The 24,474-nt window shown below is 33.0% G+C and overlaps 1 long non-coding RNA gene across 1 annotated transcript; it reads left to right on the plus strand.

The window, feature by feature from the left end:
• Positions 1-14,473: 14,473 nt before the first annotated feature.
• Positions 14,474-17,587, plus strand: LOC131852147 (uncharacterized). The gene is made up of 3 exons (XR_009357911.1): positions 14,474-14,604; positions 16,895-16,974; positions 17,398-17,587. It is a non-coding gene; the product is annotated as an uncharacterized LOC131852147 (long non-coding RNA).
• Positions 17,588-24,474: the final 6,887 nt, after the last annotated feature.

Below are 24,474 nucleotides of genomic sequence, written 5' to 3' on the forward strand. Positions count from 1 at the left end.
TTTGTCTGTCTGTCTGTTTGATCCGGCTAATCTCTGAAATGGCTGGACCGATTTAGACAGGACTTTTTTGCCAGATAGCTGATGTAATAAGGAGTAACTTGGGTTACTTTTATTTTAGAAAAACAAAGTTAAATTTCACGCGGATGAAGCCGCGGTAATAGCTAGTAAAATATAAACACAAATTGTCTCTGTGGCCACGGCTTTTTGATAGGTTTTTAATAAATCCCACAAATGTATCATTGACAACAACTGTTAAAATATTACTGGTACATAACAATAGAGCAAATATCATTGAAATGATCACGAATAACGTTACCACTGAAATTGAAACCATCAGTAACACAGATCTGAATTTTGTACTTCCGTTAACTGGCATTATTGCAAATTTATTGTCTGTTACATATAACTGTTTTTTTATATACATTTTTCGAAAATATAATACTAAGGCAGGACTGAACTGTACTCGGTTATTATCACGCAGCGCCATCTAGTTCCAAGCCAAGTAGAGGTCTAGTTGTGTCTAGGTCAGCTGATTCAAATACTTTTTTTTAATACATAATGTACATAGGAAACAACCAGATCAATACAAACAATCATAGTTGGGAATACAATTATTTGTACCATGCAGAGACCACCGAGGGAGTCAAATTTGAAATTATAAATCAATATTCAGTACAAACCTAATTGCTACCTGGGATATATAACGTAAAGTCTCCTTTTTCTATATATTTCTTAAAAATCAAAATCAAATGAAAATCTTTATTCATATAGATAGTATATATGTAGATAGACTGTTATGATATGTTAAATCTACCGTCAGTTCGGTATGCTTTTAGGGTGTGAAGAACTGACAAGAAAATCAGCTCGTATTCTTTTTCTTTTCAACATATTTGAAAAGAAAAAGAACATTATATTATGTAACGTCCAAAGGCTCTGGAATCTTCCAGATTTTAGGATCAGCACTGAATATTATGTGTGCCTGTATTTTCATTCGAATTAGAGAGTCCCACAAATCTAGCTTTTATATAATGTTCCAATTCAAGGTTATTAATTAGTGAGATAATTTTAATTATTCTAGATCATTTGTAATGCTGTATCCATCATCCCAGGGGAGAAACGGATTGTTAGCAATGTGGACTAGTGGTTCCATTGCTAGCAATGTACCTTATCAGGTTGCCCCCCACGCGGTTCTCCCTGGAAACCATCGTTATAAATTCCCTGTGAATTTGTCACAATGGGCTAAATGACCTGACTTTATATTCATTCTATCACCCTCCACTGGTCCCCGCCAGCGTAAACCATTGGCGCAGGGTGCACCAATCCATTATCATCCTCTTAAGAATAAATAAGAAAAACCGTCATCCATCCCAAGTGCGACTGTTCATTAGTTAGACCGAAGGAATATTTTCTAATCGAATTTCATACAAAAAAAAATTGTTATTGTAATATGATCATCTCAATCGCATAACACACTGAGGAATTTTCTGTACGTATGTCCCGTTGTTATAAAGTAACGTTATTATGACAGTATGTTTATACAAAAAGGCCTTTGACTCGTAGGCGTTAGGTCATATACCTTGTTTCTGTTCATTACTATATCGACATATAACGGACCAATATTAGAATGAGTACAGTATCTTCCGAGTCCAAAATATTGTTTTATAAAACTATTGTAATGCCGGGACTGTAGCTGTCATTTACAATTCCACCCTCCACCCAATGAAGATGGAAGCGAGTGCAGATAGTAGTCCCCCCGGACGGATGTTTGTAGTGGCTGAAAACCAACTCCTGAGAGATGTGACTTATTAATCTGAGGGCACCGCTAGGGCTTCATACCTCGGTACAGGGCGTTCTAATTTCGATACCCATTCGACATGAGACGAACGATAAATGTAGAAAAAAATTTATTCGGAAATCTATATATAAGACTAACTGACCGGCAAACGTTCTTTTGCCTTAAAATAAAAAAAAAAATTAGGAGTGGACTACCCCTAACATTTAGGGGGATGAAAAATAGATGTTAGCCGATTCTCAGACCTACTCAATACGCTCACAAAATTTCATGAGAATCGGTCAAGCCGTTTCGGAGGAGTATGGGAACGAAAACTGTGACACGAGAATTTTATATATAAGATTATACTGAATTTGTAAATATTTTATAATAGTTTTTAGTTGACAATGATGGAACGGTCAATCCATCTACATTTACAGTATACCAATTAAATTATTTTATTTCAGTAAAATTCAAATGATAAACAATTAACTATATGAAGTAGACTATAATAAAAGAACGGTAATAAAAAAATAATCCACAAATTAAACATATTTATTGTATTCCAAGAACATTAGCATTTTAAGCCTTGTTATCAAAACAATAGGTTAGGTTCCGAGAATTAATTATTACATAAACAATTTGGATAGCAAAACAAAAAGCAGATAAATTTCATATTAATTCTCCAATCCTTGCGCACAATCGCCCAATTAAGGAGATAAGCCGAAACGATTGAAAAATCTAGCGAAGTGGGAGACAATTACAATTTATGGAATTTTTCTCTAGATTATTAACAATATTCAATATTGTTAGCGAATTTTCCATAATCTCATCCCGTGGAATCACTGATGAGAAAAGTACATAAGTTACTTGTAGAGTTGCCACATATTTTTTCAGCCTATAAGGGACAAACGCTTAAATAGACATTTTAGTTTTTTACCCGGGTCAAATTATCAAAAAACAAATTGTCTAGCGTAGATCGATCGATTTAGTAATAAAAAACGGAGCACAATTGGAATACGGGACAGAGTCAATCCCGCCGGGACATTTTAAACTAAGCCTAAAATACGAAATATGGGACGTCTGGCAATGCTAGTTACTTGTAACAGTCTTATAATAACGGTTTGCTAACTATCAACAATGAACAATCGCGTCACTGATATAAGTACCTAATACGAAGCACATTGAACTTTATTTTCCTAATTTTCGCTATCGAAGAATTTTCCAGAAACCGATTCATGTACCTGTAACAGGTACATCACTATCGTATCATCGATAATATGATGCTATTATCGAATGACGTCACATTGCCGAAAACACTATCCACCGCGAGCACGTGGTCGCGTGAAGGTCGCCCGGTCTTTGACTTGTTGCGTAATACACAATGAGTCTAACATATCTAGCCAGTTATGCTAGCCTGGTACGTGCGTGCAAAAATTGAGAATCATAGCGAATTTTCCAGTCCTTTTTTGTTACTTACTTACGCTATTAGTTACTTACAGATAAGTGTTACTTAATCGAAAATATGCATGACGTAGTTTTGGAATTTAAAATTAAGTAAAATTTTAAGTTAAGTTTTCAAATGTTGTAAATATTACTCAAACTCATATATTTTACTTAAAACTTGTCAACGCTAAAAAATCAATAAAATATCTGATCTATGGACCTAGTCATATTGATACATGAGTATAGACTTAACTTCATCATATCCAAGAATATTAATGATATTTAAAGTAAAGAGACTGAGTTTCTGCATTGCTCTATTACTAACCATAGAGAGAGGTATTTGCTAAGAAAATACATCTTAAAATTCGAAACGATATCTCTAGTGAGAACAAATAATATACTTACCACAGATCAAATAAACATTACATATTAAGAGTTCACACTGTATTTACAAAAAACGAAACGTAATCTGAAAATTTATAACCACCTGTATTGTTGAATGTTATTAAAAAACAGTTCTATGTAAAAACTGTTTTGTTTAAAATAACAAATTGGTTTTAAAGACGGAACTTTCAACATTATACAACTAGTATTTATTATCCACAAGTTAGTTAACCTGTCATACCTTATTACATACACACTATTGCAGATATTTTTTTTAACAATACATATCCTATGACCATCTTCGTCATTTAATTGACATTTTAACATTAACAACATACCCGGCTTCGCAAGGCTTATATGTATTATATATATATAAACATTCCTTTCGAATCACTCTATCTATTACTTAAAACTGCATTAAAATCCGTCATGCAGTTTAAGAGATCTAAGTGAACAGATAGCGGAAGTGACTTCCTCTTATTCTGTTTAAAGATATACACTGCTTCTATATCTTTAAATAGAATAAGAGGAAGATATGGAATCTTAAAAATACGGATGCATAATTTTATAGAAAAAAAAATATGTTGTTGTGCGGCGGAGCTGTTCTTGCTTCATAGTGGCCAAAACGTCAACACGATATATTCTCCCCAAACCCGGTGTTTGACCTGATCATGACCGCGGCTGAGGTCGCGAGGACGTTGACGCATAACATCCAATCTAGAATCATCTAATATATCACATGCAAAGTGATGTAAATACGTATTGCCTCAGACGCTTGCCCAATTGTACCAGTGTATCATAAATTGAAAAAAAAATTGGTGTCTGTACTTGCCGTGTCCGTCAATGAAATCATTGGACTGAGGACATAACACATACAGCTATATATGTCACGTAATGTCCAACGAATTACGTGCAGCGGTTTCAAAAGTTTGCAGCACCTGTTTGTTCCCTATAAAAATCTCGGTTTCCTAGAATGCATATGACAAAATATTATTCAGGCAATTTTAATCGATTTCAAAAAAGGATTTTCCGTGTCTGATAATAAAATCACATATTAATTTATTATGTTCGTAACCTCAAAAGATTAGGAACCAAAATTCTGCTATTATTAGCATGTGTCAGACCACAAATTACTACGACTACCTAAACTATGAATCTATGACTCGTAATCTGGTCGTCAAACTGTCAACACGGCTTCCAAACTGTACCAATACAAATTAAGTATTGAAATAGTCTTCCGCAAAATAACACCTTTCTTCTGACACATACAATCATTAAAAAAACTTACAGAACAGCTAAATCAATCACCTAAGATAATCTAGTAACGGTAGTAGAAAAAACTGATGGCACCTACTGACTCGAGCTCGTGACTACGGCTAGTGCAACCCAGTCGAAACTTTGAGAGAAGTAAATCCTTTATTTACTATAAATTACTCGCGTTAACAATATAATACCACTTAAATCGGTAAAAAATGTTAAAAGGAAATATCTATTGTTATATAAAAAATATAATACAATATACCTAATTTTACAACTTTACAATGTCTATATTTACATAGGTGATAATGATACATTGCAGTGCGTATTGTGTGAATTTATTACATCACCCGAACCCATTGTTCCCTTCCACCGCACGGTGGCATGACATCAATAACCTTTAGATCCAATAAGTCGTATTTTTATTGTTATTATGAGTATTAAATACGGTAAGTAGCTACGTGATTTTACTATGAAATCATATTAAACCTATTCAAAACAAAATAATAATAAATATTGTGCACAGAGAGACCCGTCTCGACGTCGTACCGTCGACCCGTCTACGGACAGTTGCATTACAAATCTTTAAATTAGTTGGCTTGTTCTATGCCGATTGCTATTGCTGAAAACTGCATTAAATTAAAACCCGTTACGTAATTCAAAAGTTAGAAGCGAACTGACAGCAGTGGCGCCATTGTTTTATACTATGTAAAGATAATTGCAATTTCAATTAAAAAAAACCTATGTAATGAAATGGACTTCTGTAAAACAACACCTAATTCAATAGTATATAATAAAAAACGTCTTTTGCGTAGACGTGTACACTGGAATATATTACTAATATTACAGATAACATAATTGCTAATATAATAAACGAGAAAGTTTATGAGTATGGATGAATGATGTCCAACTCCGTTCAATGGTTTTTGCAGTGAAAGAGTATTCACTGAAAACCATTGAGTAGATTTTGATGAAACTTTACAGTAATATAGCTTATACGTCAGAATAACACATAGGCTATAATTTAAAAATATATTATGTAAATTGGGCGAAATATAATGACAAATGTCAAGGAAGTGTGATGCAGACAAAATTGCGCGAATCATCTAGTCTAGTATAAAGTTATCTATAAAGCCCTTTTACTAAGTATGTTTGCTATTTTTGGTCTCTTATTTAAATTATAGACAGCTGAAATCTATCTCAATTTTCAGGCATGACATAAATCACATGTTAACTGGGTATAAAAACAAAGTTGTAATTAGACCGGATATCAATGTCTTCAGACGGTTATTGTAGCCGACAATTAGTCGGTAGCAACGACCCGGGTGTCGGCCGCTGCCGGGTGTGGATACACGTGGATCGAATCATGGAAAATAACCGTTTTCTCACAAAAGATAACTATTCTTACTTACGTGGAGATTAAAAAATCGTCTTGCTTATCTCTATCCCACCAATTTCAGCTGCCGAGAAGATTGCTTCTTAAGCTGTATTTTAGTTGTGAAATTAATAATAAGACTGTCTAAGACTGTCTACTGACTGAATAAGAGGTCTGACATCTTAGTTCTTTAGTTCTTTGGAATGACAATGCATCAGACATTTGACGGCCTCATTCGTCAACTTCCGATCAACTCGGGTTCGTTCATCGCACGATACAAATATTTGTATTCATGAGTATGATTGTTTGTATTGGTCTGGATGTTTTCTATGTATAATATGTATGTATTTACAATATTTAAGTATTTCTATCATTTATCCAGTACCTGTGAGATATATAGATAGATAAAACTTGTATTTGCGTTAAAGAGTGTACACAAAGCACAGTAATATATAACACAATATATCTTAGCTTAGACTAGATGGCGCTGTGTTTATTGCCCAGAATTATTGTGAAATTACAGAATTATCTGTTGCGATACTATACTTTTTATATTTCAATTTATTACTTTTTGTAATTTATTATTTCACAAACATGAATACTAGAAAAAACTGAACGCAAGCACATCTATGTCTTCCGGAATAATAACGCACGAGTGGTCGCGGGCGTCATATGATAGTGCGATGTATGTATGTATATCATAAACCATTACAAATAATAATTGAAATACCTATTATAGTATTAAACATACAAATACAATAACCAACAAAATTAATCATTCGAAGCAGAAACATTTTGTACTACCTTATTTGAGGAAGTCCAATGACCCGGCCCAACACGCCGCGCCGGCACCTGTCTGGAAAACTTTGAAATGGGAAAATTTCGCGAAAATCTGTTGGGGTAAAGGAACGGAATTCTTCTAATCATTTTATATATTACTATCTAAATTACAGTATTGGTTACAAAATTACATATAAGATTCAGTCGACTTTTCTGTATTGTATTTTTTTTTATTTATCTTATCGGAAAATTTCTAGATAACTAGCTATTACTCGCAACTTCGTCGATTTTTTTGATATAGTAAATAAAACTATCTTTCTGTCAACATGGACATAAGCATGTCCATTCTATCTTCGCGTTAAATTTAATTAAAATCTGTTCATCCGTTTAGGGTTGAAAAACTATCAAATAGAAGAAGTATTTTTTTACTTTTCCATTTATAATATTAGTGCATATAAGATACAAATCAAATCAAATCAGAAATCATTTATTCATGTAGAAGATTTTAGCCGCTTATGAACGTAATTTTTTTGTATTTATACTGAACTGAACTGGACAATAGTTTCCCTACCGTCCAGTTCAGTATACAGATTCAATTGAGACTGGCAAGAAACTGAATTTCTTATAAATGTAAGAAGAATAGTTTATTAATTAGTTACGTACGTTATAACAGTTATAACAGTTTACGATACCTAACTTATGTACTTAGAATGCGTTAAGTACATAAGTTCGGTATCGCAGTTTATTTATTGTTATTAACGGTTTATGGTTCTGTTTTATTCGTGAGTTATAATGTTTGTAATAATTGTATTGTACGGGAATCAAAACTATGACCTAGTGATTAGTACGCTAAAACGTTACACCCCCAAAACCGTGAGTTCCATTATTTATCTTACGTCAAATTCTCTGATGATAATTTACTGACGGTGGTGTTATTTTTTTTTTTAATTTTAATTTATTTTGAATACAATGTTATATTTTATTATAAACATTACTAACTTTAAGCAATATTTTTTATTTGTAACATGCAATATACTAATCTTGAATATATTGCAAAACAGTGTGTATTACAACACTTTTTCCTCTCACATCTGACAAGTTCATCTATATGTGTTGCATATTTTATATAACATGTTACTTCAGGTTTTTAACACTACAGTGACTTGTAAAAAATCTCTTTGTCTGTTTGTTTGTTGGAACATGGCCATGATGATGCAATATGTTGCAATTTTTTCTTAGAAAACACACTGACGCAGTAACTAAAGGTAAGTATCCACTACGTGAAATTATAGCCCTTCGGATTGCCGTTGATAACGTATTGATAAATAATGTTATATGACAAAGAAATAAGCTTTTTGTATAATAAAATTATTTATTGGGTATAAATGTTATTTATTTACAATCTGTATTTTAATCATCATCTCAACCGTGAAGACGTCCACTGCTGGACATCGGCTTCCCCCAAAGATCTCCACGACGATCGGTCCTGCGCTGCTCGCATCCATCGCCTTCCGGAGATCTTGACCAGATCTTCGGTCCACTAATTTCAGTACTCTCATATTAATATTAAAAATAGAAAAGTGTCTGTCTTATTGTTACCTTTTCAAGGCTAAATGGCTGATTGTATCATAATTAAATTTGGCGTGAGGATGAATTGTATCTATTGTCTCAATAAAAACAGGCAAAGTAACGTTCAACAGCTAGTAAAATATATTTATTTGTTTACATCATCTAAAGTCTACTAAAGTAGGGTTGCCAATCCCAAATGACAATTCAATTTAAAAACTGGACAAAGTAATACAGTAGTGATAGTTAATTTAATATGTATTTAAAAACAAATGAAATTCAAGTAAATATAGGTAATTATCATATTTTTAATAAAAAAAATTTAATGTAGACTAAAATCCTAGTATGCTGCTTAAAAACTAATCAGGACGTCCCAAAACCCTATATAAATTATATGTCCTGGGAAAACGGAATGATTGGTAACTCTAGACAAAAGGCAATTTTCTCTGTTCAATTGCTATTATATATTCTATGATAGGCCCCCTAGTATGCCATAAATTGTCGCTGTAGCCATACCGTGAATACATACCCTTATAGTTCAAAAAACGACCTTGGTGTTGGTTCAGAACTGCGCAATTACGTGACCGACGCGCGTCGGCCGGGTCGTTGATTCAATAAAATTGTGATTCAATATTTTGTTTTTTCATTATAAACCAGTAATCTAATTTTCCTTAGTTTTTAGTGATTGCATGAAATATATCCGGTAATTCCAGTTTTTTGGCATATCATGCGGTGTTGCAATTGGAAAAACCTATGAATTACACTGAGGGTGGTAAAAACACCTACTATTTTTATGAAAATTATTAAATGGTGCACCTAACTGTACTGATAGTATTCTCTGGTAGAGCACTAGTGAATGATGATAAATTGAGGAAGAAGTCAGGGTACGATGGTCTAATTGTAGTAGCAAAATCAATAGATGATTATGATGGATTAGATAATGATGAAAAAGGACATCAAAACGACCTCCACGTGCTGAAGTTTTTAATGCGAAAAATGAGGTATAAACATTTGTATTCATGTGTATGATTGTTTGAATCGATCTGAGTGTTTGCTATATATTATGTATGTATTTACAAAAAATCTAAGTATTCATATCAGAATAACACAAGCTCTGCTTACTGTGGGACTACATGGCGCTGCGTTAATTGTCCTGGGTTATTTATTATTTACCATGACCTCATCCTCTTTAAATTAGCACATTAAAAAAATTACAAAAAGTTGTCCACCTCATTTATAGAAATAATCGTTGCCTTTTATTATAATCACAGACGTCACAAAATATAAATATCGGGTAATCTCTCATGTATAAATGGACATTTATAATTCGTCGTTTATTTAGTGGACGCGGACGAAGTCTGTTTGTCCCGCTTTCACGTCAAAACTGCTGAACTAATTTAAATAAAATTTAGTACACATATAGTCTAGTGCCTGAAAAAGGACATAGGCTAATTTTTAATGCGAAAAAAGGATTGTAAGGGATCGAAAGGGGAGATGAAAATATGTATGGAAGTATCGCCATTTCAAAATGTAGAAGAATCTTATTTTTTGGGCTGTTGAATAAATAGAAGTAATCATGACATTCAAAGTTTATAAAAAAATTACCCTTAAATAGGGGATGAAATGGACATCTCTCTTTCGTCGTTTATTTTACACGGACGAAGTCGCGCGCACAGCTTATTTCTATATATATACATATATATATCTTATACATTCATTCATTAAAATTCAGTTTCTGAAAGTGACTCAATCAAAAATGGGAATTCGTGCGAGGGGCGGCGATGACGTCATCGACTGACTAATGCTTTCTCCATGACGTGCTTGTATTTTAGTTAGTAAGCAACTTTAGTCATCAAGTATTGATTATTTATATATAGTTAATTACGTTTAAGAATAGACATGGACTTTTACTTTATACAAATGAAGGCAGTGTTCATGTTGGAGATACGTCTTAGTTATCATTTAGCATTTCTTCAGTTCTTCCATAATCTTTTTAATCTTTAATCTTTTTTTATTTTTGTTGATCTAGCGATTTGTCACACCGTATTACTTCCGAAGGTCGCGAGTTCGATTCACGGTACGAACATTTGTATTCATGAATCCGATTGTTTGTATCGGTCTGGCTGTTTTCTATGTATATTTTATTATTTTTATATTTTCTATGTATGTTAGCTGGTATCTACGTATTCATGAGTTGTTTAATACACTTAACATAAGCTCTGCTTAGCTTGGTACTACTAGATGGCTGGGCGAATTAACCTGAGATATTAATTTGATCTCATAGCATTTGGACGAAAAGCTTTAAATTAATAAAAAAAAATACGTTGTTGGGGAGTGTTATGGATTTCTCAGTTGGTTATTATGGTGATTGTAATAAAACTAGGTAATTGTGGATAAATGAAAATAATTTGCTTCCGTATATTGTGAAAAGATGAATTTCATTGAAGAAGCAAAAGAAGAACAGTGACAGAAACATTTAAAAGTATATGGCTATAAAAAAGTATTAACAAGGAGGTTTTAATCTCCAACATACGTGAAATGCAATAATGTTAAAAAATATCCACTGTGAATAAATGTTTACGACTTTGAAATAATCATTGGTCAGGGTTAAAAAAACCAGAGTTATCAAGGCAGGTGGACTTTAGACACAAAAACCAGAACCCATCCCCCGGGGCGTCCATGAGGATTTTCCCCAAGTTAAAAAAAGTAGGATAGACTTTCCTTGTAAATAACCACCATTGACTATTAACTGTGTATCTAAGATTAAATCATACGGTAGAACCTACTTATATACAAACGGAAAACTACAAACCAACTGTATTTTTGAAATCAATTTTTATATATTGACCGTATTTTGTTATTATTTATTAAAATCTATTTATACAAATTAATAGTTTGTTTTGTGGACAACAGTCATAAATATAAATGTATTTTCATATTTTGAAATTAAAAATAATATGATTAAAAATAAAACACAAAAAGAAATAGGTTTCAACTCAAGCAAGTTATTATACAACAATTATGACCTCTAAAAGAGGTTATACGTAATTTTGTAAACATTTTATTATGTATAGACACATATTTTCTAATAATAGTTTAATATTTATATTTAAAAGCTTTATATTTATATTTTAACAACGGTTACCACACTGCCTTACTTCGGATGGTCTCAGGTTTGAGTCCTTTTTTTTTATTGAGAGGTTTAGGCAATGTCAGATGCTTTAGAGCTGTAGCACTGCGACCTACATAGATCTACTATGCTCGCCCTTATTCAAAATTAGATACCTAGACCTGTCGAGGACAGGAATTGAAGGTTATTCCTTACATGATATACAAATTAACATTGGTATTAATGAGTATGATTGTTTGTATCGGTCTAGGTGTTTTTCTATGTAATTAGAAAAAAATATATATCAAAATGTTTCTAACAAAATACTTAGTGTAGGACTAGATGGTGCTGAACAAATTGTGATGAATTATTATTATTACATAGGTAGTTATTTTTATCTTATAAGTATTTTTTTTTTGTTTATCCATTACAACCATTCAAAAATCACATCTATAGCCTATATAATATGTATTAATAAGGTATAATAAAATTTGTATTAATTTTTAAAATATTTAATCCTTACATTATACTATGTAACGAAGTCGCTTCTGCTGTCTGTTCGTTTAGATCTTTAAAACTACGCAACGAAGGTTTCAGCAACAGAAGAATGATTCAAAAGTATATGTGTAATATATGTACACCCGAGCAAAGCCGGGCAGGTAGCTAGTCATTACATAGTATAAAACAAAATAGCTGTCGCTGCGCTGTCTGTCCCTATGTATGCTTAAACCTTTAAAATAACGCAACGGATTTTGAAACGGTTTTTTTTAAATAGATAGAATGATTCGAGAGGAAGATTTATATATACATATAATACATGTACACCCGTGCGAAGCCGGGGCGAGTAGCTAGTATAATATAAAGAATAAATAAACTCATACTTTATTTTAGTAACAGATGATAATTATCAGTACAGGTATGTATATCGTGACGTCATTCGGTTTGATGACGTCAAGAATAGAAATAAAAAGTCGAGTCCGCGAATGCGCTGACGCGACATTACCGGCTTTACCCTGACGTCAGTACCATTACTGATAATGTCAACTTTTTTCTGTGAGTCACCTTGAGTCACGTGACATAAGGTCCAATTATCTATAACATGACATCTATACAAATAAATGTAATTTTAATGTCTGTTTGTATTCCAAATTTATAGCTTTACACTAAATGCATATGAATATACAGTACATACACCAAGAGATAATTGTAATTTTTTCTCTGTCTGTTTTATCTTTATCTCTGAAATGGGTGGACCAATTTAAACAATTTTAATACATTTATTTCAGAAATTTATTTATTTTAATAGAAAAAGATAAAGTTCACGCATCCGAAGTCTCTCTTCTTCACTCTACTTTATTTATTTATGCTTTGTGTGCCCCAATTGGCTCGTTTCTCCCTTTTTCCAATGAAAATAATAAAACTGTTTGATAATAATATAATTTTTAGAATTAGCATATACTAATATTATCCTACCTATAATATAACGCAATTTAGTGCAACGCTAAGCAGTGCTTGTGTTATGGGTACTAGACAACTAAAAATTTTTTGTAAATACATGTATAATAAATATAAATAAATAACCCTGGGCAATTAACATAGCATCATCTAGTCCCACTGTAACCTTGTGTAATACTAGACAATTGATATAAATACTTAGATTTTTTTGTAAATCATATATAATATACATGACGACCTCGGTGGTGGTTCGATTCCTCGCACGTCACAAACATTTGTATTCAGGAGTATGATTGTTTGTATTGGTCTGGGTGTTTTCTAAGTATAAAATATATGTATTTACAAAAAAAATATCTATGTATATGTATCAGTTATCCAGTACCCATAACACAAGCTTTAGCTAACTTAACTTGGGTCTAGATGGCACTGTGTGAATTGTCCTGAGATTATTATTATTATTATAGAAAATACCCAGATCGATACAAAGTGTTACTCATACTCACAATACAAATGTTTACACCGTATAGATACAAATAGAAAGATAATTTCAATATTTTTAAAATAATGCAAAATTAAAAAAAAATCTCAGGCAACTAGTCAGTATATTGCATAGGTGGTGAATGGTAATGATTGATTGATTTCCATCCTACACTTATATAACAACAAAACAAACTAAATCGCACGAACACATATCTTTGTAGTTGGCAGTCGTGTGTAGGAAGCGAACTTTTGCATAACAACCAATTATCGGGCCTTGAACCTCGGAAATATGACCACGCGAGGAAACGAACCTGCTACCGTTCACGTAATTGATATAATTGATCGTGTACAGAAATAAAATAAATAAATGAATACCCTGGAAAATTAACATAGCGTCATCTAGTCCCACAGTAAACAGAGCCTGTGTTATGGGTACTAGACAACTGATAAAATACTTTATAAAAATATTTCCATAATTCTGACATATACATATTTATAAATAGGTATTTATTTGAGCAATAAAATGTGACACAAAAGGCAAAGTTAATATTGATAGTATTATTCCTTGCCATTTAACTTTTAAGAATTGAAATATAGAGTAAAAAAAAATCCCTGACCATAAACCATGAATGCCAACTCAAGTTCATCGCCCTCATATTATCTAACACCGTTTTTCTCAGTGTATTTTCGCATCCGTATCCGGTCAGAAAGTGTAAACATTTTCGCAGTTTCACCAAACAGAGGGCGCGCGGATCGCATGAGCAAGTGATCGGCGCATGCGCGAAAGTGACACTACACGCATGCCGCATAGATAACTAGCGGATGTTTGACGGCACATAGGCCTATAGTATAAACATTTTTTTAAATATATTTGTATATGGCTAACTATACTTCTAAAAGAACAGTATTATGTGAGCAACAAACAAATATCTTACGCATTGCACGTGTATCCGTTGTTTGAAATAATCATCATAAACATTGGTATGAAAACTACAAAATGCTAATATATATTAGGTATTGGATTCTGTAAACGAATTCTCATGTAGAAATAGAAATAATCTTTATTAAAATAACGAATTTTCAAACTAGGATTAGTATACCGGAGATTACCCCAAACATCCAAACTCACAAACTTTATATTTTTATAATAACAGTAAAGATGTAAAACAACGCTTTTATTCCATTACAATCATTCTGACAAGGTGATCGACCGAATGTCCAAAGAAGGTCGACGTTTGATTCCGAAAAAACGGTTTGCGTAGTTTACGGTTTTTATACTGAATTACTTAACGACTGATGAAGTGAAGACTGGAGTAATTCATTTATTGAATTGTACGGGCGCATTACATCTGAGTCCCCAAGAATAGCAAAACATGAGAGTACACATGCGTCCATGATGTTTCAAAAGCATCACATGATGTCTGTTGTGCTCTATATATACGAGTAAATAGGTTATGATTAGCATATTCATCCTCAGGGTCGACCTAATATAGTTTGATAAAATTATAAACTGGAGGAATTCATTTATGGATACTACGGGGGCATTACATAGTCCTCAAGAATGGCAAACATGAGAGTACAGCGCGTCCATGACGTTTCAAAGGCCACTTGATGAAGTAGGTAATGTCTGTCGTGTTATACATAGATAGGCTACGATTGTCATATTCCATCCTCAGGGTCTACCTGACATAGTACGTTTCTTGCTCAATCTTTTTGACTGAATTCGTTTTCGGTATGGTCAGTTATTTTCAGTAGTTTCAATGGCAGCAATTTGTTCCCTCTTTGGCTCCTACGATATCCTGGAAACAAAAATAAGTGGTCATAAATAAGTATCAACTTGTTTCCTATTACATATAATACAATAATAATAACAAATAATTATTATGTGTTCCAAATTCCTTTAAGATTTTTTATTTATGGGCAACAACATTAGCGGCAAGTTATTTTTGTTTAGTAATTGTCTGTTGGTCTATTCGATTATGCACACTAATATCAAAAATGGCTTGACCGATTAGATTACAGTTTTCACTAATTATTGGGGTAAGCTTCACTTAAAATATAGCGTCTGTTTTATTCCAATAAATTTACATAGAGAAATAATAACAAACTATTCGTTCTGAACTCCAACAACTCAGCAAATAACATAAAAAAATAACACACAAAGCAAAAGTTATAAAAAAATGTTATTCCATTTTTGAACTAAAAAAATACCCTACTTTCATCCATCTCTCTTTGTTATACCACATACCTATATTACACGACTGCGCCTGCGCAGCGGCCGACGACCCGGCTGACGTAATGTCAGACCTTTCTTTGTTTATCGCAAATTGTAAACAAATTGTTACATGTAACAATCATGTAATTAATCTCCCACTATAGAGTATATATGTATAGTATATTATAATAATAATATTAATAACAACAATATCTCGGGACAATTCACACACTGTCATCTAGTACCAAGGTAAGCAGAGCTTGTGTTATGGATAGATACTAGACAACTGACATAAATATTTAAATTTTTATTTTAAAAATACCTAGAAAACATAGAAAACACCCAGACCGATACAAACTATCATACTCAAAAATACAAATATTTGTACCGTTCGAGAAATCGAACCCGCAAACATCGGACGTAAATGTGCTAAACCGCTAGATGTCGAGGTCGCCATTATAGTACTTACACGCATTTTAAATACCATGTATAGAACTATGTAGGTTTTGTACAAAGTCAAACAAAAAGTCAGTACAACCTCTGTTTCAAAAAATTCTGCCGCTTGTTTTGCTGTGAAAGCAGTATTTCGTTTGAAGGATGAGATATGCCAGTGAAATTACATGGTACAGAGACATGACCTCAGTTCTGGATGGAATGGCTAGTATAGTACACATATGTTGCCATTTTGAAGCCTTAAATAATGAAAAAAAAAAACAATATATGAGTGGTACCACCAACATATAAGTGGTCAGATCACATGGTACTGTTCATGTATAGCCGATGGTTGCCACTTTATACCATTCCAGTAATGCAATTTGATATAAAGATAAACTGTACTATGAAGTCGAATATAGATTATCTTATAATCTAGAAGGGGAAAATAGGCTATGAAATATAAAGAACAGACAAAGTCGCGAGTTACAGTATATGATGAAATTAATAGCAATACGCTAAAAATAAAACCTACTACATATTTTCCTCTTCATAATGCCTAAATGTGCGTCAGTTATATGTCTAAAACTTATATAATATATACCTTATTTTTTTCCGATTTAGGTAAACTCTCATCTGTCAAGGTTATCTCATAAGGATTCAAATAAAGAGGCGTGAAGAACCGCAGGTCAGCGACCCTTCACGTAAGCGAAATGATTATGTAATATTCTGCGCCTTGAACGTTGAGCTTGGTAATGCAATGCATTTACCTACACTGATTTCATTTTTTATCTAGAAATGTATACCTTATGTTTATCGCAAATAAATTTGATTCGAATTAAAACTCAATATTTCTTTGTCCGTTTGTTCACTTATTACCTTTTTCTTGCCAGAATGATATATGAATATGAATAAAGAAAAAAGAAAAAAGAGGTAATACATTTTTAGATTCATAAATATAAACAATTTACCCACGACTTTGTTTACGAAAATTTTATAAAAATTTAATAAAATAATAGTAGTAGTTACTTCAGTCAGTTACGTCAAATGTTACAACTGTAGTGTTTCTGCGAAATCTGGAAATGTTTGATGTGTCACACACACTCAAGTCAATGTGTGATTTATAGATCCATCAAGAAATTATAGCACAAACAGTAAATGATCTAAGTATTGGTCAGATCAACAAGGAACCAATCCATATAAAGCGAAGCGAGTCACCGACCCTGATGCAAGAGAAATGCTTATGTAATCCGCCCGAGCCTTGAACTGTGATCTCACCAGATCACTCGCTAGCTGTTTCATACGGTCTGTGAATGTGGGGAGATAGGATTGTTAGTAATGTTTAAAAGATGCAAATAAATTTTATTATTATTAAAAAAAACATTAAATCATGACTAGGGCCCTCACTGGACACTGCAAATTGAATAAACATAGCGAATTCAGACCTTAGCTTAACAACAATCATAGATTTGACCAAACAAAAGAGGAAACACCACTAAACATCCTAAATGAAATATCTTCTTTGGAAAATATATATACTGTAAATAATTTGTGCTAAAAACCATCGCTCCTAAAAATATCCTTCAATTCTTGTCCCTCACGGGTCTAGGTAGCGAACTTTGAAAAAGGGCGACAATGGATATTTGCAGATAGCAGTGTTACAGGTCTTAGTACCAGAAAATAGCCCAAAACCCCAATAAAAAAATATATATTTGTTTCTCATAGTGCAATGAGCTCTACCAGTATTACACATTAATAGTGATTAATTAAATGTAAATAGTTCTAGAAGACAGTCCCTTGGCTTGGCTGTATAAGTTGCGGTTCTTTGCACTATCGGTGAAAGTGGTTTGTTTGAGTTTTCTAAAAGGTTTCTTATATTACCTACGGTTATCCAACAATACCGGTGAGTACTTAATATCCTAATATTTATTTTGACAACAGATACAAATTTACTTTCAAACACTTGCAAACACTTATTATCTTAAGTACTTAACTATAAAATGCACTTTTAAAAATATTTGGGAATATACCGAACTTATAAGTAAGATTTATTAGATAAGCAATAGGATCTGCTAGAAGAAATCTGCACTGCTAAAATATTGTTGTTACATTTTAAACTATTTTACAAATCTATAATTATTATTTCATATTTTTACGAAAAGTTTATACGTAAGTATAGACAAATGTACACTACATTACCTATATTTCTCGTATGTTTTTTTCTATTGGGAATGGTAAACAGGCTGCCCACCTGGTGGAGTGGTAACTATTGTCTATAACAATAAACAGTACAAAATGTTATAATACCACTCATACATTGCCATTCTTGAGGACTAAATTCTTAGGCCTATAGTACTGCCATATCATTTGCTTTGAAACAATTGCATCTTAGAAATCAAACTACTAGCAGAAGAATTACGTACGATAGAGGCAGACGATATTGTACAGTTTCCTATTCTATCTCAGGACAATTTACACAGCGCCATCTAGATCCAAACTAAGCAGAGCTTGTGTTGTGGGTACTAAACAACTGACAGAGTTTTCTCTCGCGTACACTTAGATTGTGGAATGCCTGACAAAGTTTTCTCGCGAGAGTACACCATAGGGATTTCCAAGAAGGGTATGTTAAGGTTTCTCATAAGATCATAACCATTATCATCAGATAGGCCATATGGCTGTTTGCCACCAATATATACATAGTTGTATAAATAAAATATTCACAGAAAACAGCCAAACCGATACAAAATATCATACTCATAAATACAAATGTATTTACCATGCGAGAAATCGAACCCGCGACCATCGGAAGCTAAATGGTGCGCTAAACTGCTATACCACCGAGGCCATGATCAAATAGGACCTTTCGGCCTATGCACATCATATTTTTCCTACACTAGTTTTAAATATAACCTTGTCATAATTATCATAAGGTCTACATTATAAACCCATAAATTACGAGTTTAATTAATATCAATTCACATAGATAATTTGTTTCCTTGGAACTGGATACCAACGTATAATCACTGCGGTAGTTTCCTATGCGATAATTGGTACAGATCGCGTTGCGTTGCGTTGCATTTTCCTCGCTGCAGGTTCCGAGGTTCAAGGCCCGCCGGCTTACGTAAATGTTTCCTTATCGCTTTTCACCTTACATCACTTGACTGTTAAGGTGTAATAGTGTAATTCATTCTGGTATCAAACGTCATTATCATTATTATATACTTCATTAGTGAACTTTGTTGTTCGGACATTTTTAAATATATTAGACACTAGCTTTTGCCCGCGGCTTCGCTCGCGGTAATTTATCCCCTTTGGGGTGGAATTTATCAAAATCCTTTCTTAGGGGATGCCTAAGTCATAGTAGCTTTATGCATGCTTATAGTCTCAGCCCGATCAGTTTAAAATTGACAAAGTTTCATACAAAGTTTCATCCCCTATTTTATCCCCTTGGGGGTAGAATTAATAAAAATCCTTTCTTAGCGGATGCCTACGTCGTAACATCTACCTGCATGCCAAATTTCAGCCCGATCCGTCCAGTAGTTTGAGCTGTGTGTTGATAGATCACTACGTCAGTCACCTTTGAGTTATATAGGTATATTTAAAATATATCTTATTCTTCTTCAACGGTAAGGAAAAAAATATTGAAACGAAAAACTTGACTTGATAAATGATTTTTTATTTGATTTGATTAATATACTATTTTAATGCCATGTTGCTATTTAAAGATTGAAACTGATTTAACACAAATAATAATATAATAAGATAAAAGGTTACCAGTAACAAGTGAGTTTCTTGCCAAGTCTTCTCAACTGTACTTCAGTTTTACCACACTTACACGTAGGGGTAGTGATAAAAATTATTTTCAATACCACATTAGTGTAACGCATTTAATATATGACATATGTATATTCATTAAAACAAAAATACAACGGAAAGTAAAGATCAATGTAATAGTATTATATTCAAATTTGGTAATAAGTTTAATGGAATAAACGGAATGTGACACCCATGATTCTACTCTTGCGTTGCCCGCATAAATAGTATCACGGTCATATGATAATGTGATGTACATAGATGTTAAAAGGATCATCTTGATTGGCATTCCATATTAAAAAAAAACTAGAAATAAGGACCTTGTAAATCAGTAACCAAAATAATGTGTCCTACTGTACCTGACTTATCACCTATTCTAATTCGATTACTAAATAATGTCGCATAGTGTACCAGGCTGCGCACGCGTCACCGTTACATTACTTCCCCAAGTTATGTAACAGGAAAGGGGGGGTGTACTGATCGAGTGAAAGTGCGACGAGGTCGACGACCCCCGCGCGGCGAATGTCAATGCGAACGGTGCGTGTGCGCAACGAGGGGGGAGTGGGGGAAGGTCGGGGGAGGGAGACGCGGGAAATTGGGTTACGCAATAAGAGTGAAGTGGAAAATGATCGGGAAACGAAAGTAGCTGCTTTTTTTAAACTAGCAACGAGTCTATCGTGGTTTATTTATTGGTATTATCACTTGATTTATAGATATAAAGACCTAGAATTTATTATTATATAGTTTGCATTCCACCATGGGAATTAGGTAAAAAGCGTTTTGAATGATTGAAAATTCTTACTATGCCTACTCTTTATGTTCATGTTTTACTGACAGATTTAATTAAAAACAAACACCTATAGCAATCTGCGGGGAATATGCATCAACGTTTGTAAACAAGGAGAATGGGTCTACATAAAGTAATAATTCCTACACTAAATATAGTGATACACTGTCCAAGCAAAGCGGTGAAACTTTACAATAAATTGCCGAAAAAACTTAAAAATATTAAATAAATTAAGTTGGTTTACCAAAAAAATTAAATCACTGCTATTAGAGAAATGCCTGTACTCAATCGACGATTTGTAAAATTATTTTATTATTAATGACATTTCTTATGGCAACTTGAAAATCTATTGTTAATATCACTACATTCAAACTCAATGTATAAAATAATCTATAATAAAATAATAAATCATATAAAATAATAACGCTATAAAAATATAGGGGTTGGTAATAGAAATTACTATTAAATTTCTGTAAAAAAATCTAGAAGTTTTGCCCCAATCAATTAAAATAAAATGTAGTCTACTATATGTCATCAGCTAACTATATTGTATATTGTATGTTTGGACGGACGACATTTTACACTATTTGAAGAAATCTTTTATATTATATTACAGTTTTAAAGACACATCAATCTAGGAAGGCAATTAAAATATTGTTAACTGTAATAATAAAATAGCAACATTTTGCACACATGCTCACATTTTCTAACACCTATATCTATGTTTTCATTCATAATTTATGAGCCGCGTTCATGTCACACTCTTGTATGGACTTCAAATTTTAATCATAAATATACTTCCATAAGGAAATCACGTAAGTCTATTTTGACCTTAAAATGCCGTCGAAATGGAAGAATGCAAATCATTTAACATCGATTACAGAAATATTCACCTAAGTCTCAAAAAATCTGGTGAAAATAGAGCGTAACAAAGACAAATAAGTAGGTACAGCCGAGATACTTCTTTTGGCAGTGATGATGTTGCAAATGGATGACATAATATGCAAAGCTATACACAAAATATATAATTTATAATAGAGTTGCGGCAATAATCGTTATTTTTCTATTTGAGGTTTTTTTACCCTACCTCTTTAACTGATCGGCCGTCAAATCATAATTTACACCCTTTATGGTTATCATCATCTTACACGAGTCCATAATTTCTTAGTACCCAAAGACATAACACTACTGAGAAAAAAAAATGAAACGTTTACTCATATTTTAAAATCAATCTACATTTATATTCTAGTTATTTACTTGATATGTTGTCGTCTTCTATTGCAGATTTAGTGCAGATTCTGGCAGTTTATTATAAAAATGAAACGTTTACTCTTTTATCTATATTTATATTCCATGCCTTCTCGGCCTCTTTGACAGGAGTGCTCGCTGGGCGCATAAAAGATAATAACTGGGACAGACAGAACAACTGATTGATTAATACAACAAAAACGACAGACGATTAGGAATTTTCGGAAATACATTTTAATATTAAAAAACAGCGTGCTCTTAAATTCATATCAATATCCAACAATCTCCAGACAGTTTACCTTCTTTTAAACATTATCTTTTTTTATTTATTACGATGATAGCAAACAAGCATACGTGCTGTCTGAAGGTAAACTGTTACCGTAAGGTGTTGCCGTCTGAAACACAAGAGTTGTCACGTGCAAGTCGCCGACCCTTATGAAACCTTAATATAATATACCCTTCTTGGAAAACTCCATGCTGTAGTCTCTCGACAAAACCTCGGCAGGCAGTTCATTCCACAATGTAAGTGAACACGGGAGGATGCACTGTCCGAGACTACTTAGGTTCCAGCGTATAGGTATGTTGTTTGTCACAAAAAAATATACTATTTATCCACATTTTATAGCAATTTTGTTTGCCAGCTTTCTGCACACGATTACGAGTTGTCGGAACACCTGAAGTGTCACGTGAGTCTTTAAGAAACCTCAAGAAATCCTTCTTGAAATGTATCTACTTATACTGCAATTCAAAATGTTTTAAAATACAATCCCATATATATATGATATAGTTTATATCGAGAATTAGTCAGCGACTTTACATTCGTATCATGCCTACATACCTACACACTTCTAAACAGTTTTTATCTACACTTCACAGTTATTTGGGACATAGTAACCCATATCTGTAGCGTCGGTGAAAGTTGTAAGTTGATTTTGTAAACAAAACGATTTCCTTCTGCATCGCTAAATGTTACGTTGAGGTTGCGTTTCGGTCGTCACCGAACATTATGTATTACTTTCTTCTCTGACCTTAATCCACGGCTTTGGCTAAACAACATTATAATGTGACATACATACGGATGTTTGAAATGTTAAAAATAGAAAATTTAGGTTAGTTTGTTTGTGTTTGCATGCAATAATTTGGTCTGTACCTCATCATGATAATAGCTTTTCTCGTGCCTGCTCTGTACAGGTCTATCATCAGAAGAGGGGCATTTAACGTACGTAGGTAGGTGGCGTGGTATATAATAAAATAATAAAGGCTTTTGCTACTTCTTGGGGATAAAAAGAGAGTGATGAAATGTTGTATTCTAACTCATTTTCTCCACTGCATTTTATTAAAATTTAAGAGAATAGAGAATTTATAGATTTAAAATAATAACGTACTATACGTTAACGTATGGTACGAATTATTATTTTAAAATAAATTTAATAAGTATTAAAAATATATTTTATTAATAAATATATTATTATTTTGTCCCATTAAAAATATCTGCTTAAATCATTGCAATCATTGTACTATAATCAATATAGTCATTAGTATACAATATTACATAAGTACATTTTCATCAATAGAACCAGACCTCTTTTAAGACTTCAAAAATTTGGTATAAAAAATACTTATTTTTCTTATAATACAATATTATTGTCGGTTAATTAATTAAGTAAACCAAACCTAAACTTTTACTTAAAGTGAGACGCAGAGATTATAAACACGTATAAGTATATAATAAGAGCTATTCAAGATAATTAATTTAATCCCCACTGAATAGATGAGTGTACCGAACAATCTCGAAACGAGGTGACCGCGATGCCGCGCGGTGAAATGCACGCGAAAGTGACCCCAAACATGAATACTAGCTTTATAACGGTACACGACGCTCTGTACAGGCGTTGTGCATGTAGCCAATTAAATCTATGAGTTTCAGTGCCATACCAAACCATATTTTTATATATAAAAATAACATGTCACGTAGTTTGTCCGCGATGGACTCCTAAGCTACTGAACCGATTGCAAATTTGATTTACACATTGTGTGCAATTTGATCCAACTTTAGATACTAGTCCCAATATTATTTTATTCAAGAATCTTAGTCACAGCAAGGCGTGGCTGGGTCTACTAGTATTTTTATATATAGACTTGAGGTGCATTTCACACAAAGACGTCTGCGTGGGTACCTCAGCCTCACCTATTTCAGCCGCCAAGCAGTTTGCTTTGTAAGTTGCAATGGTTGTAGGGTACAGATTAAGCAGTAAAATTACAGGATAAGATGCAAGACATCTTGGTCCTCTGGAATGGCAACGCATGAGTGGTATCATAATAACGTGATGCAGTAGTGTAGTTCATATAGGCGACG

Source organism: Achroia grisella, unplaced genomic scaffold (genome assembly GCF_030625045.1).
Source record: "Achroia grisella isolate CSIRO2021 unplaced genomic scaffold, CSIRO_AGI_Agris_v1 utg1174, whole genome shotgun sequence".
Lineage (NCBI taxonomy): Eukaryota > Metazoa > Arthropoda > Insecta > Lepidoptera > Pyralidae > Achroia > Achroia grisella.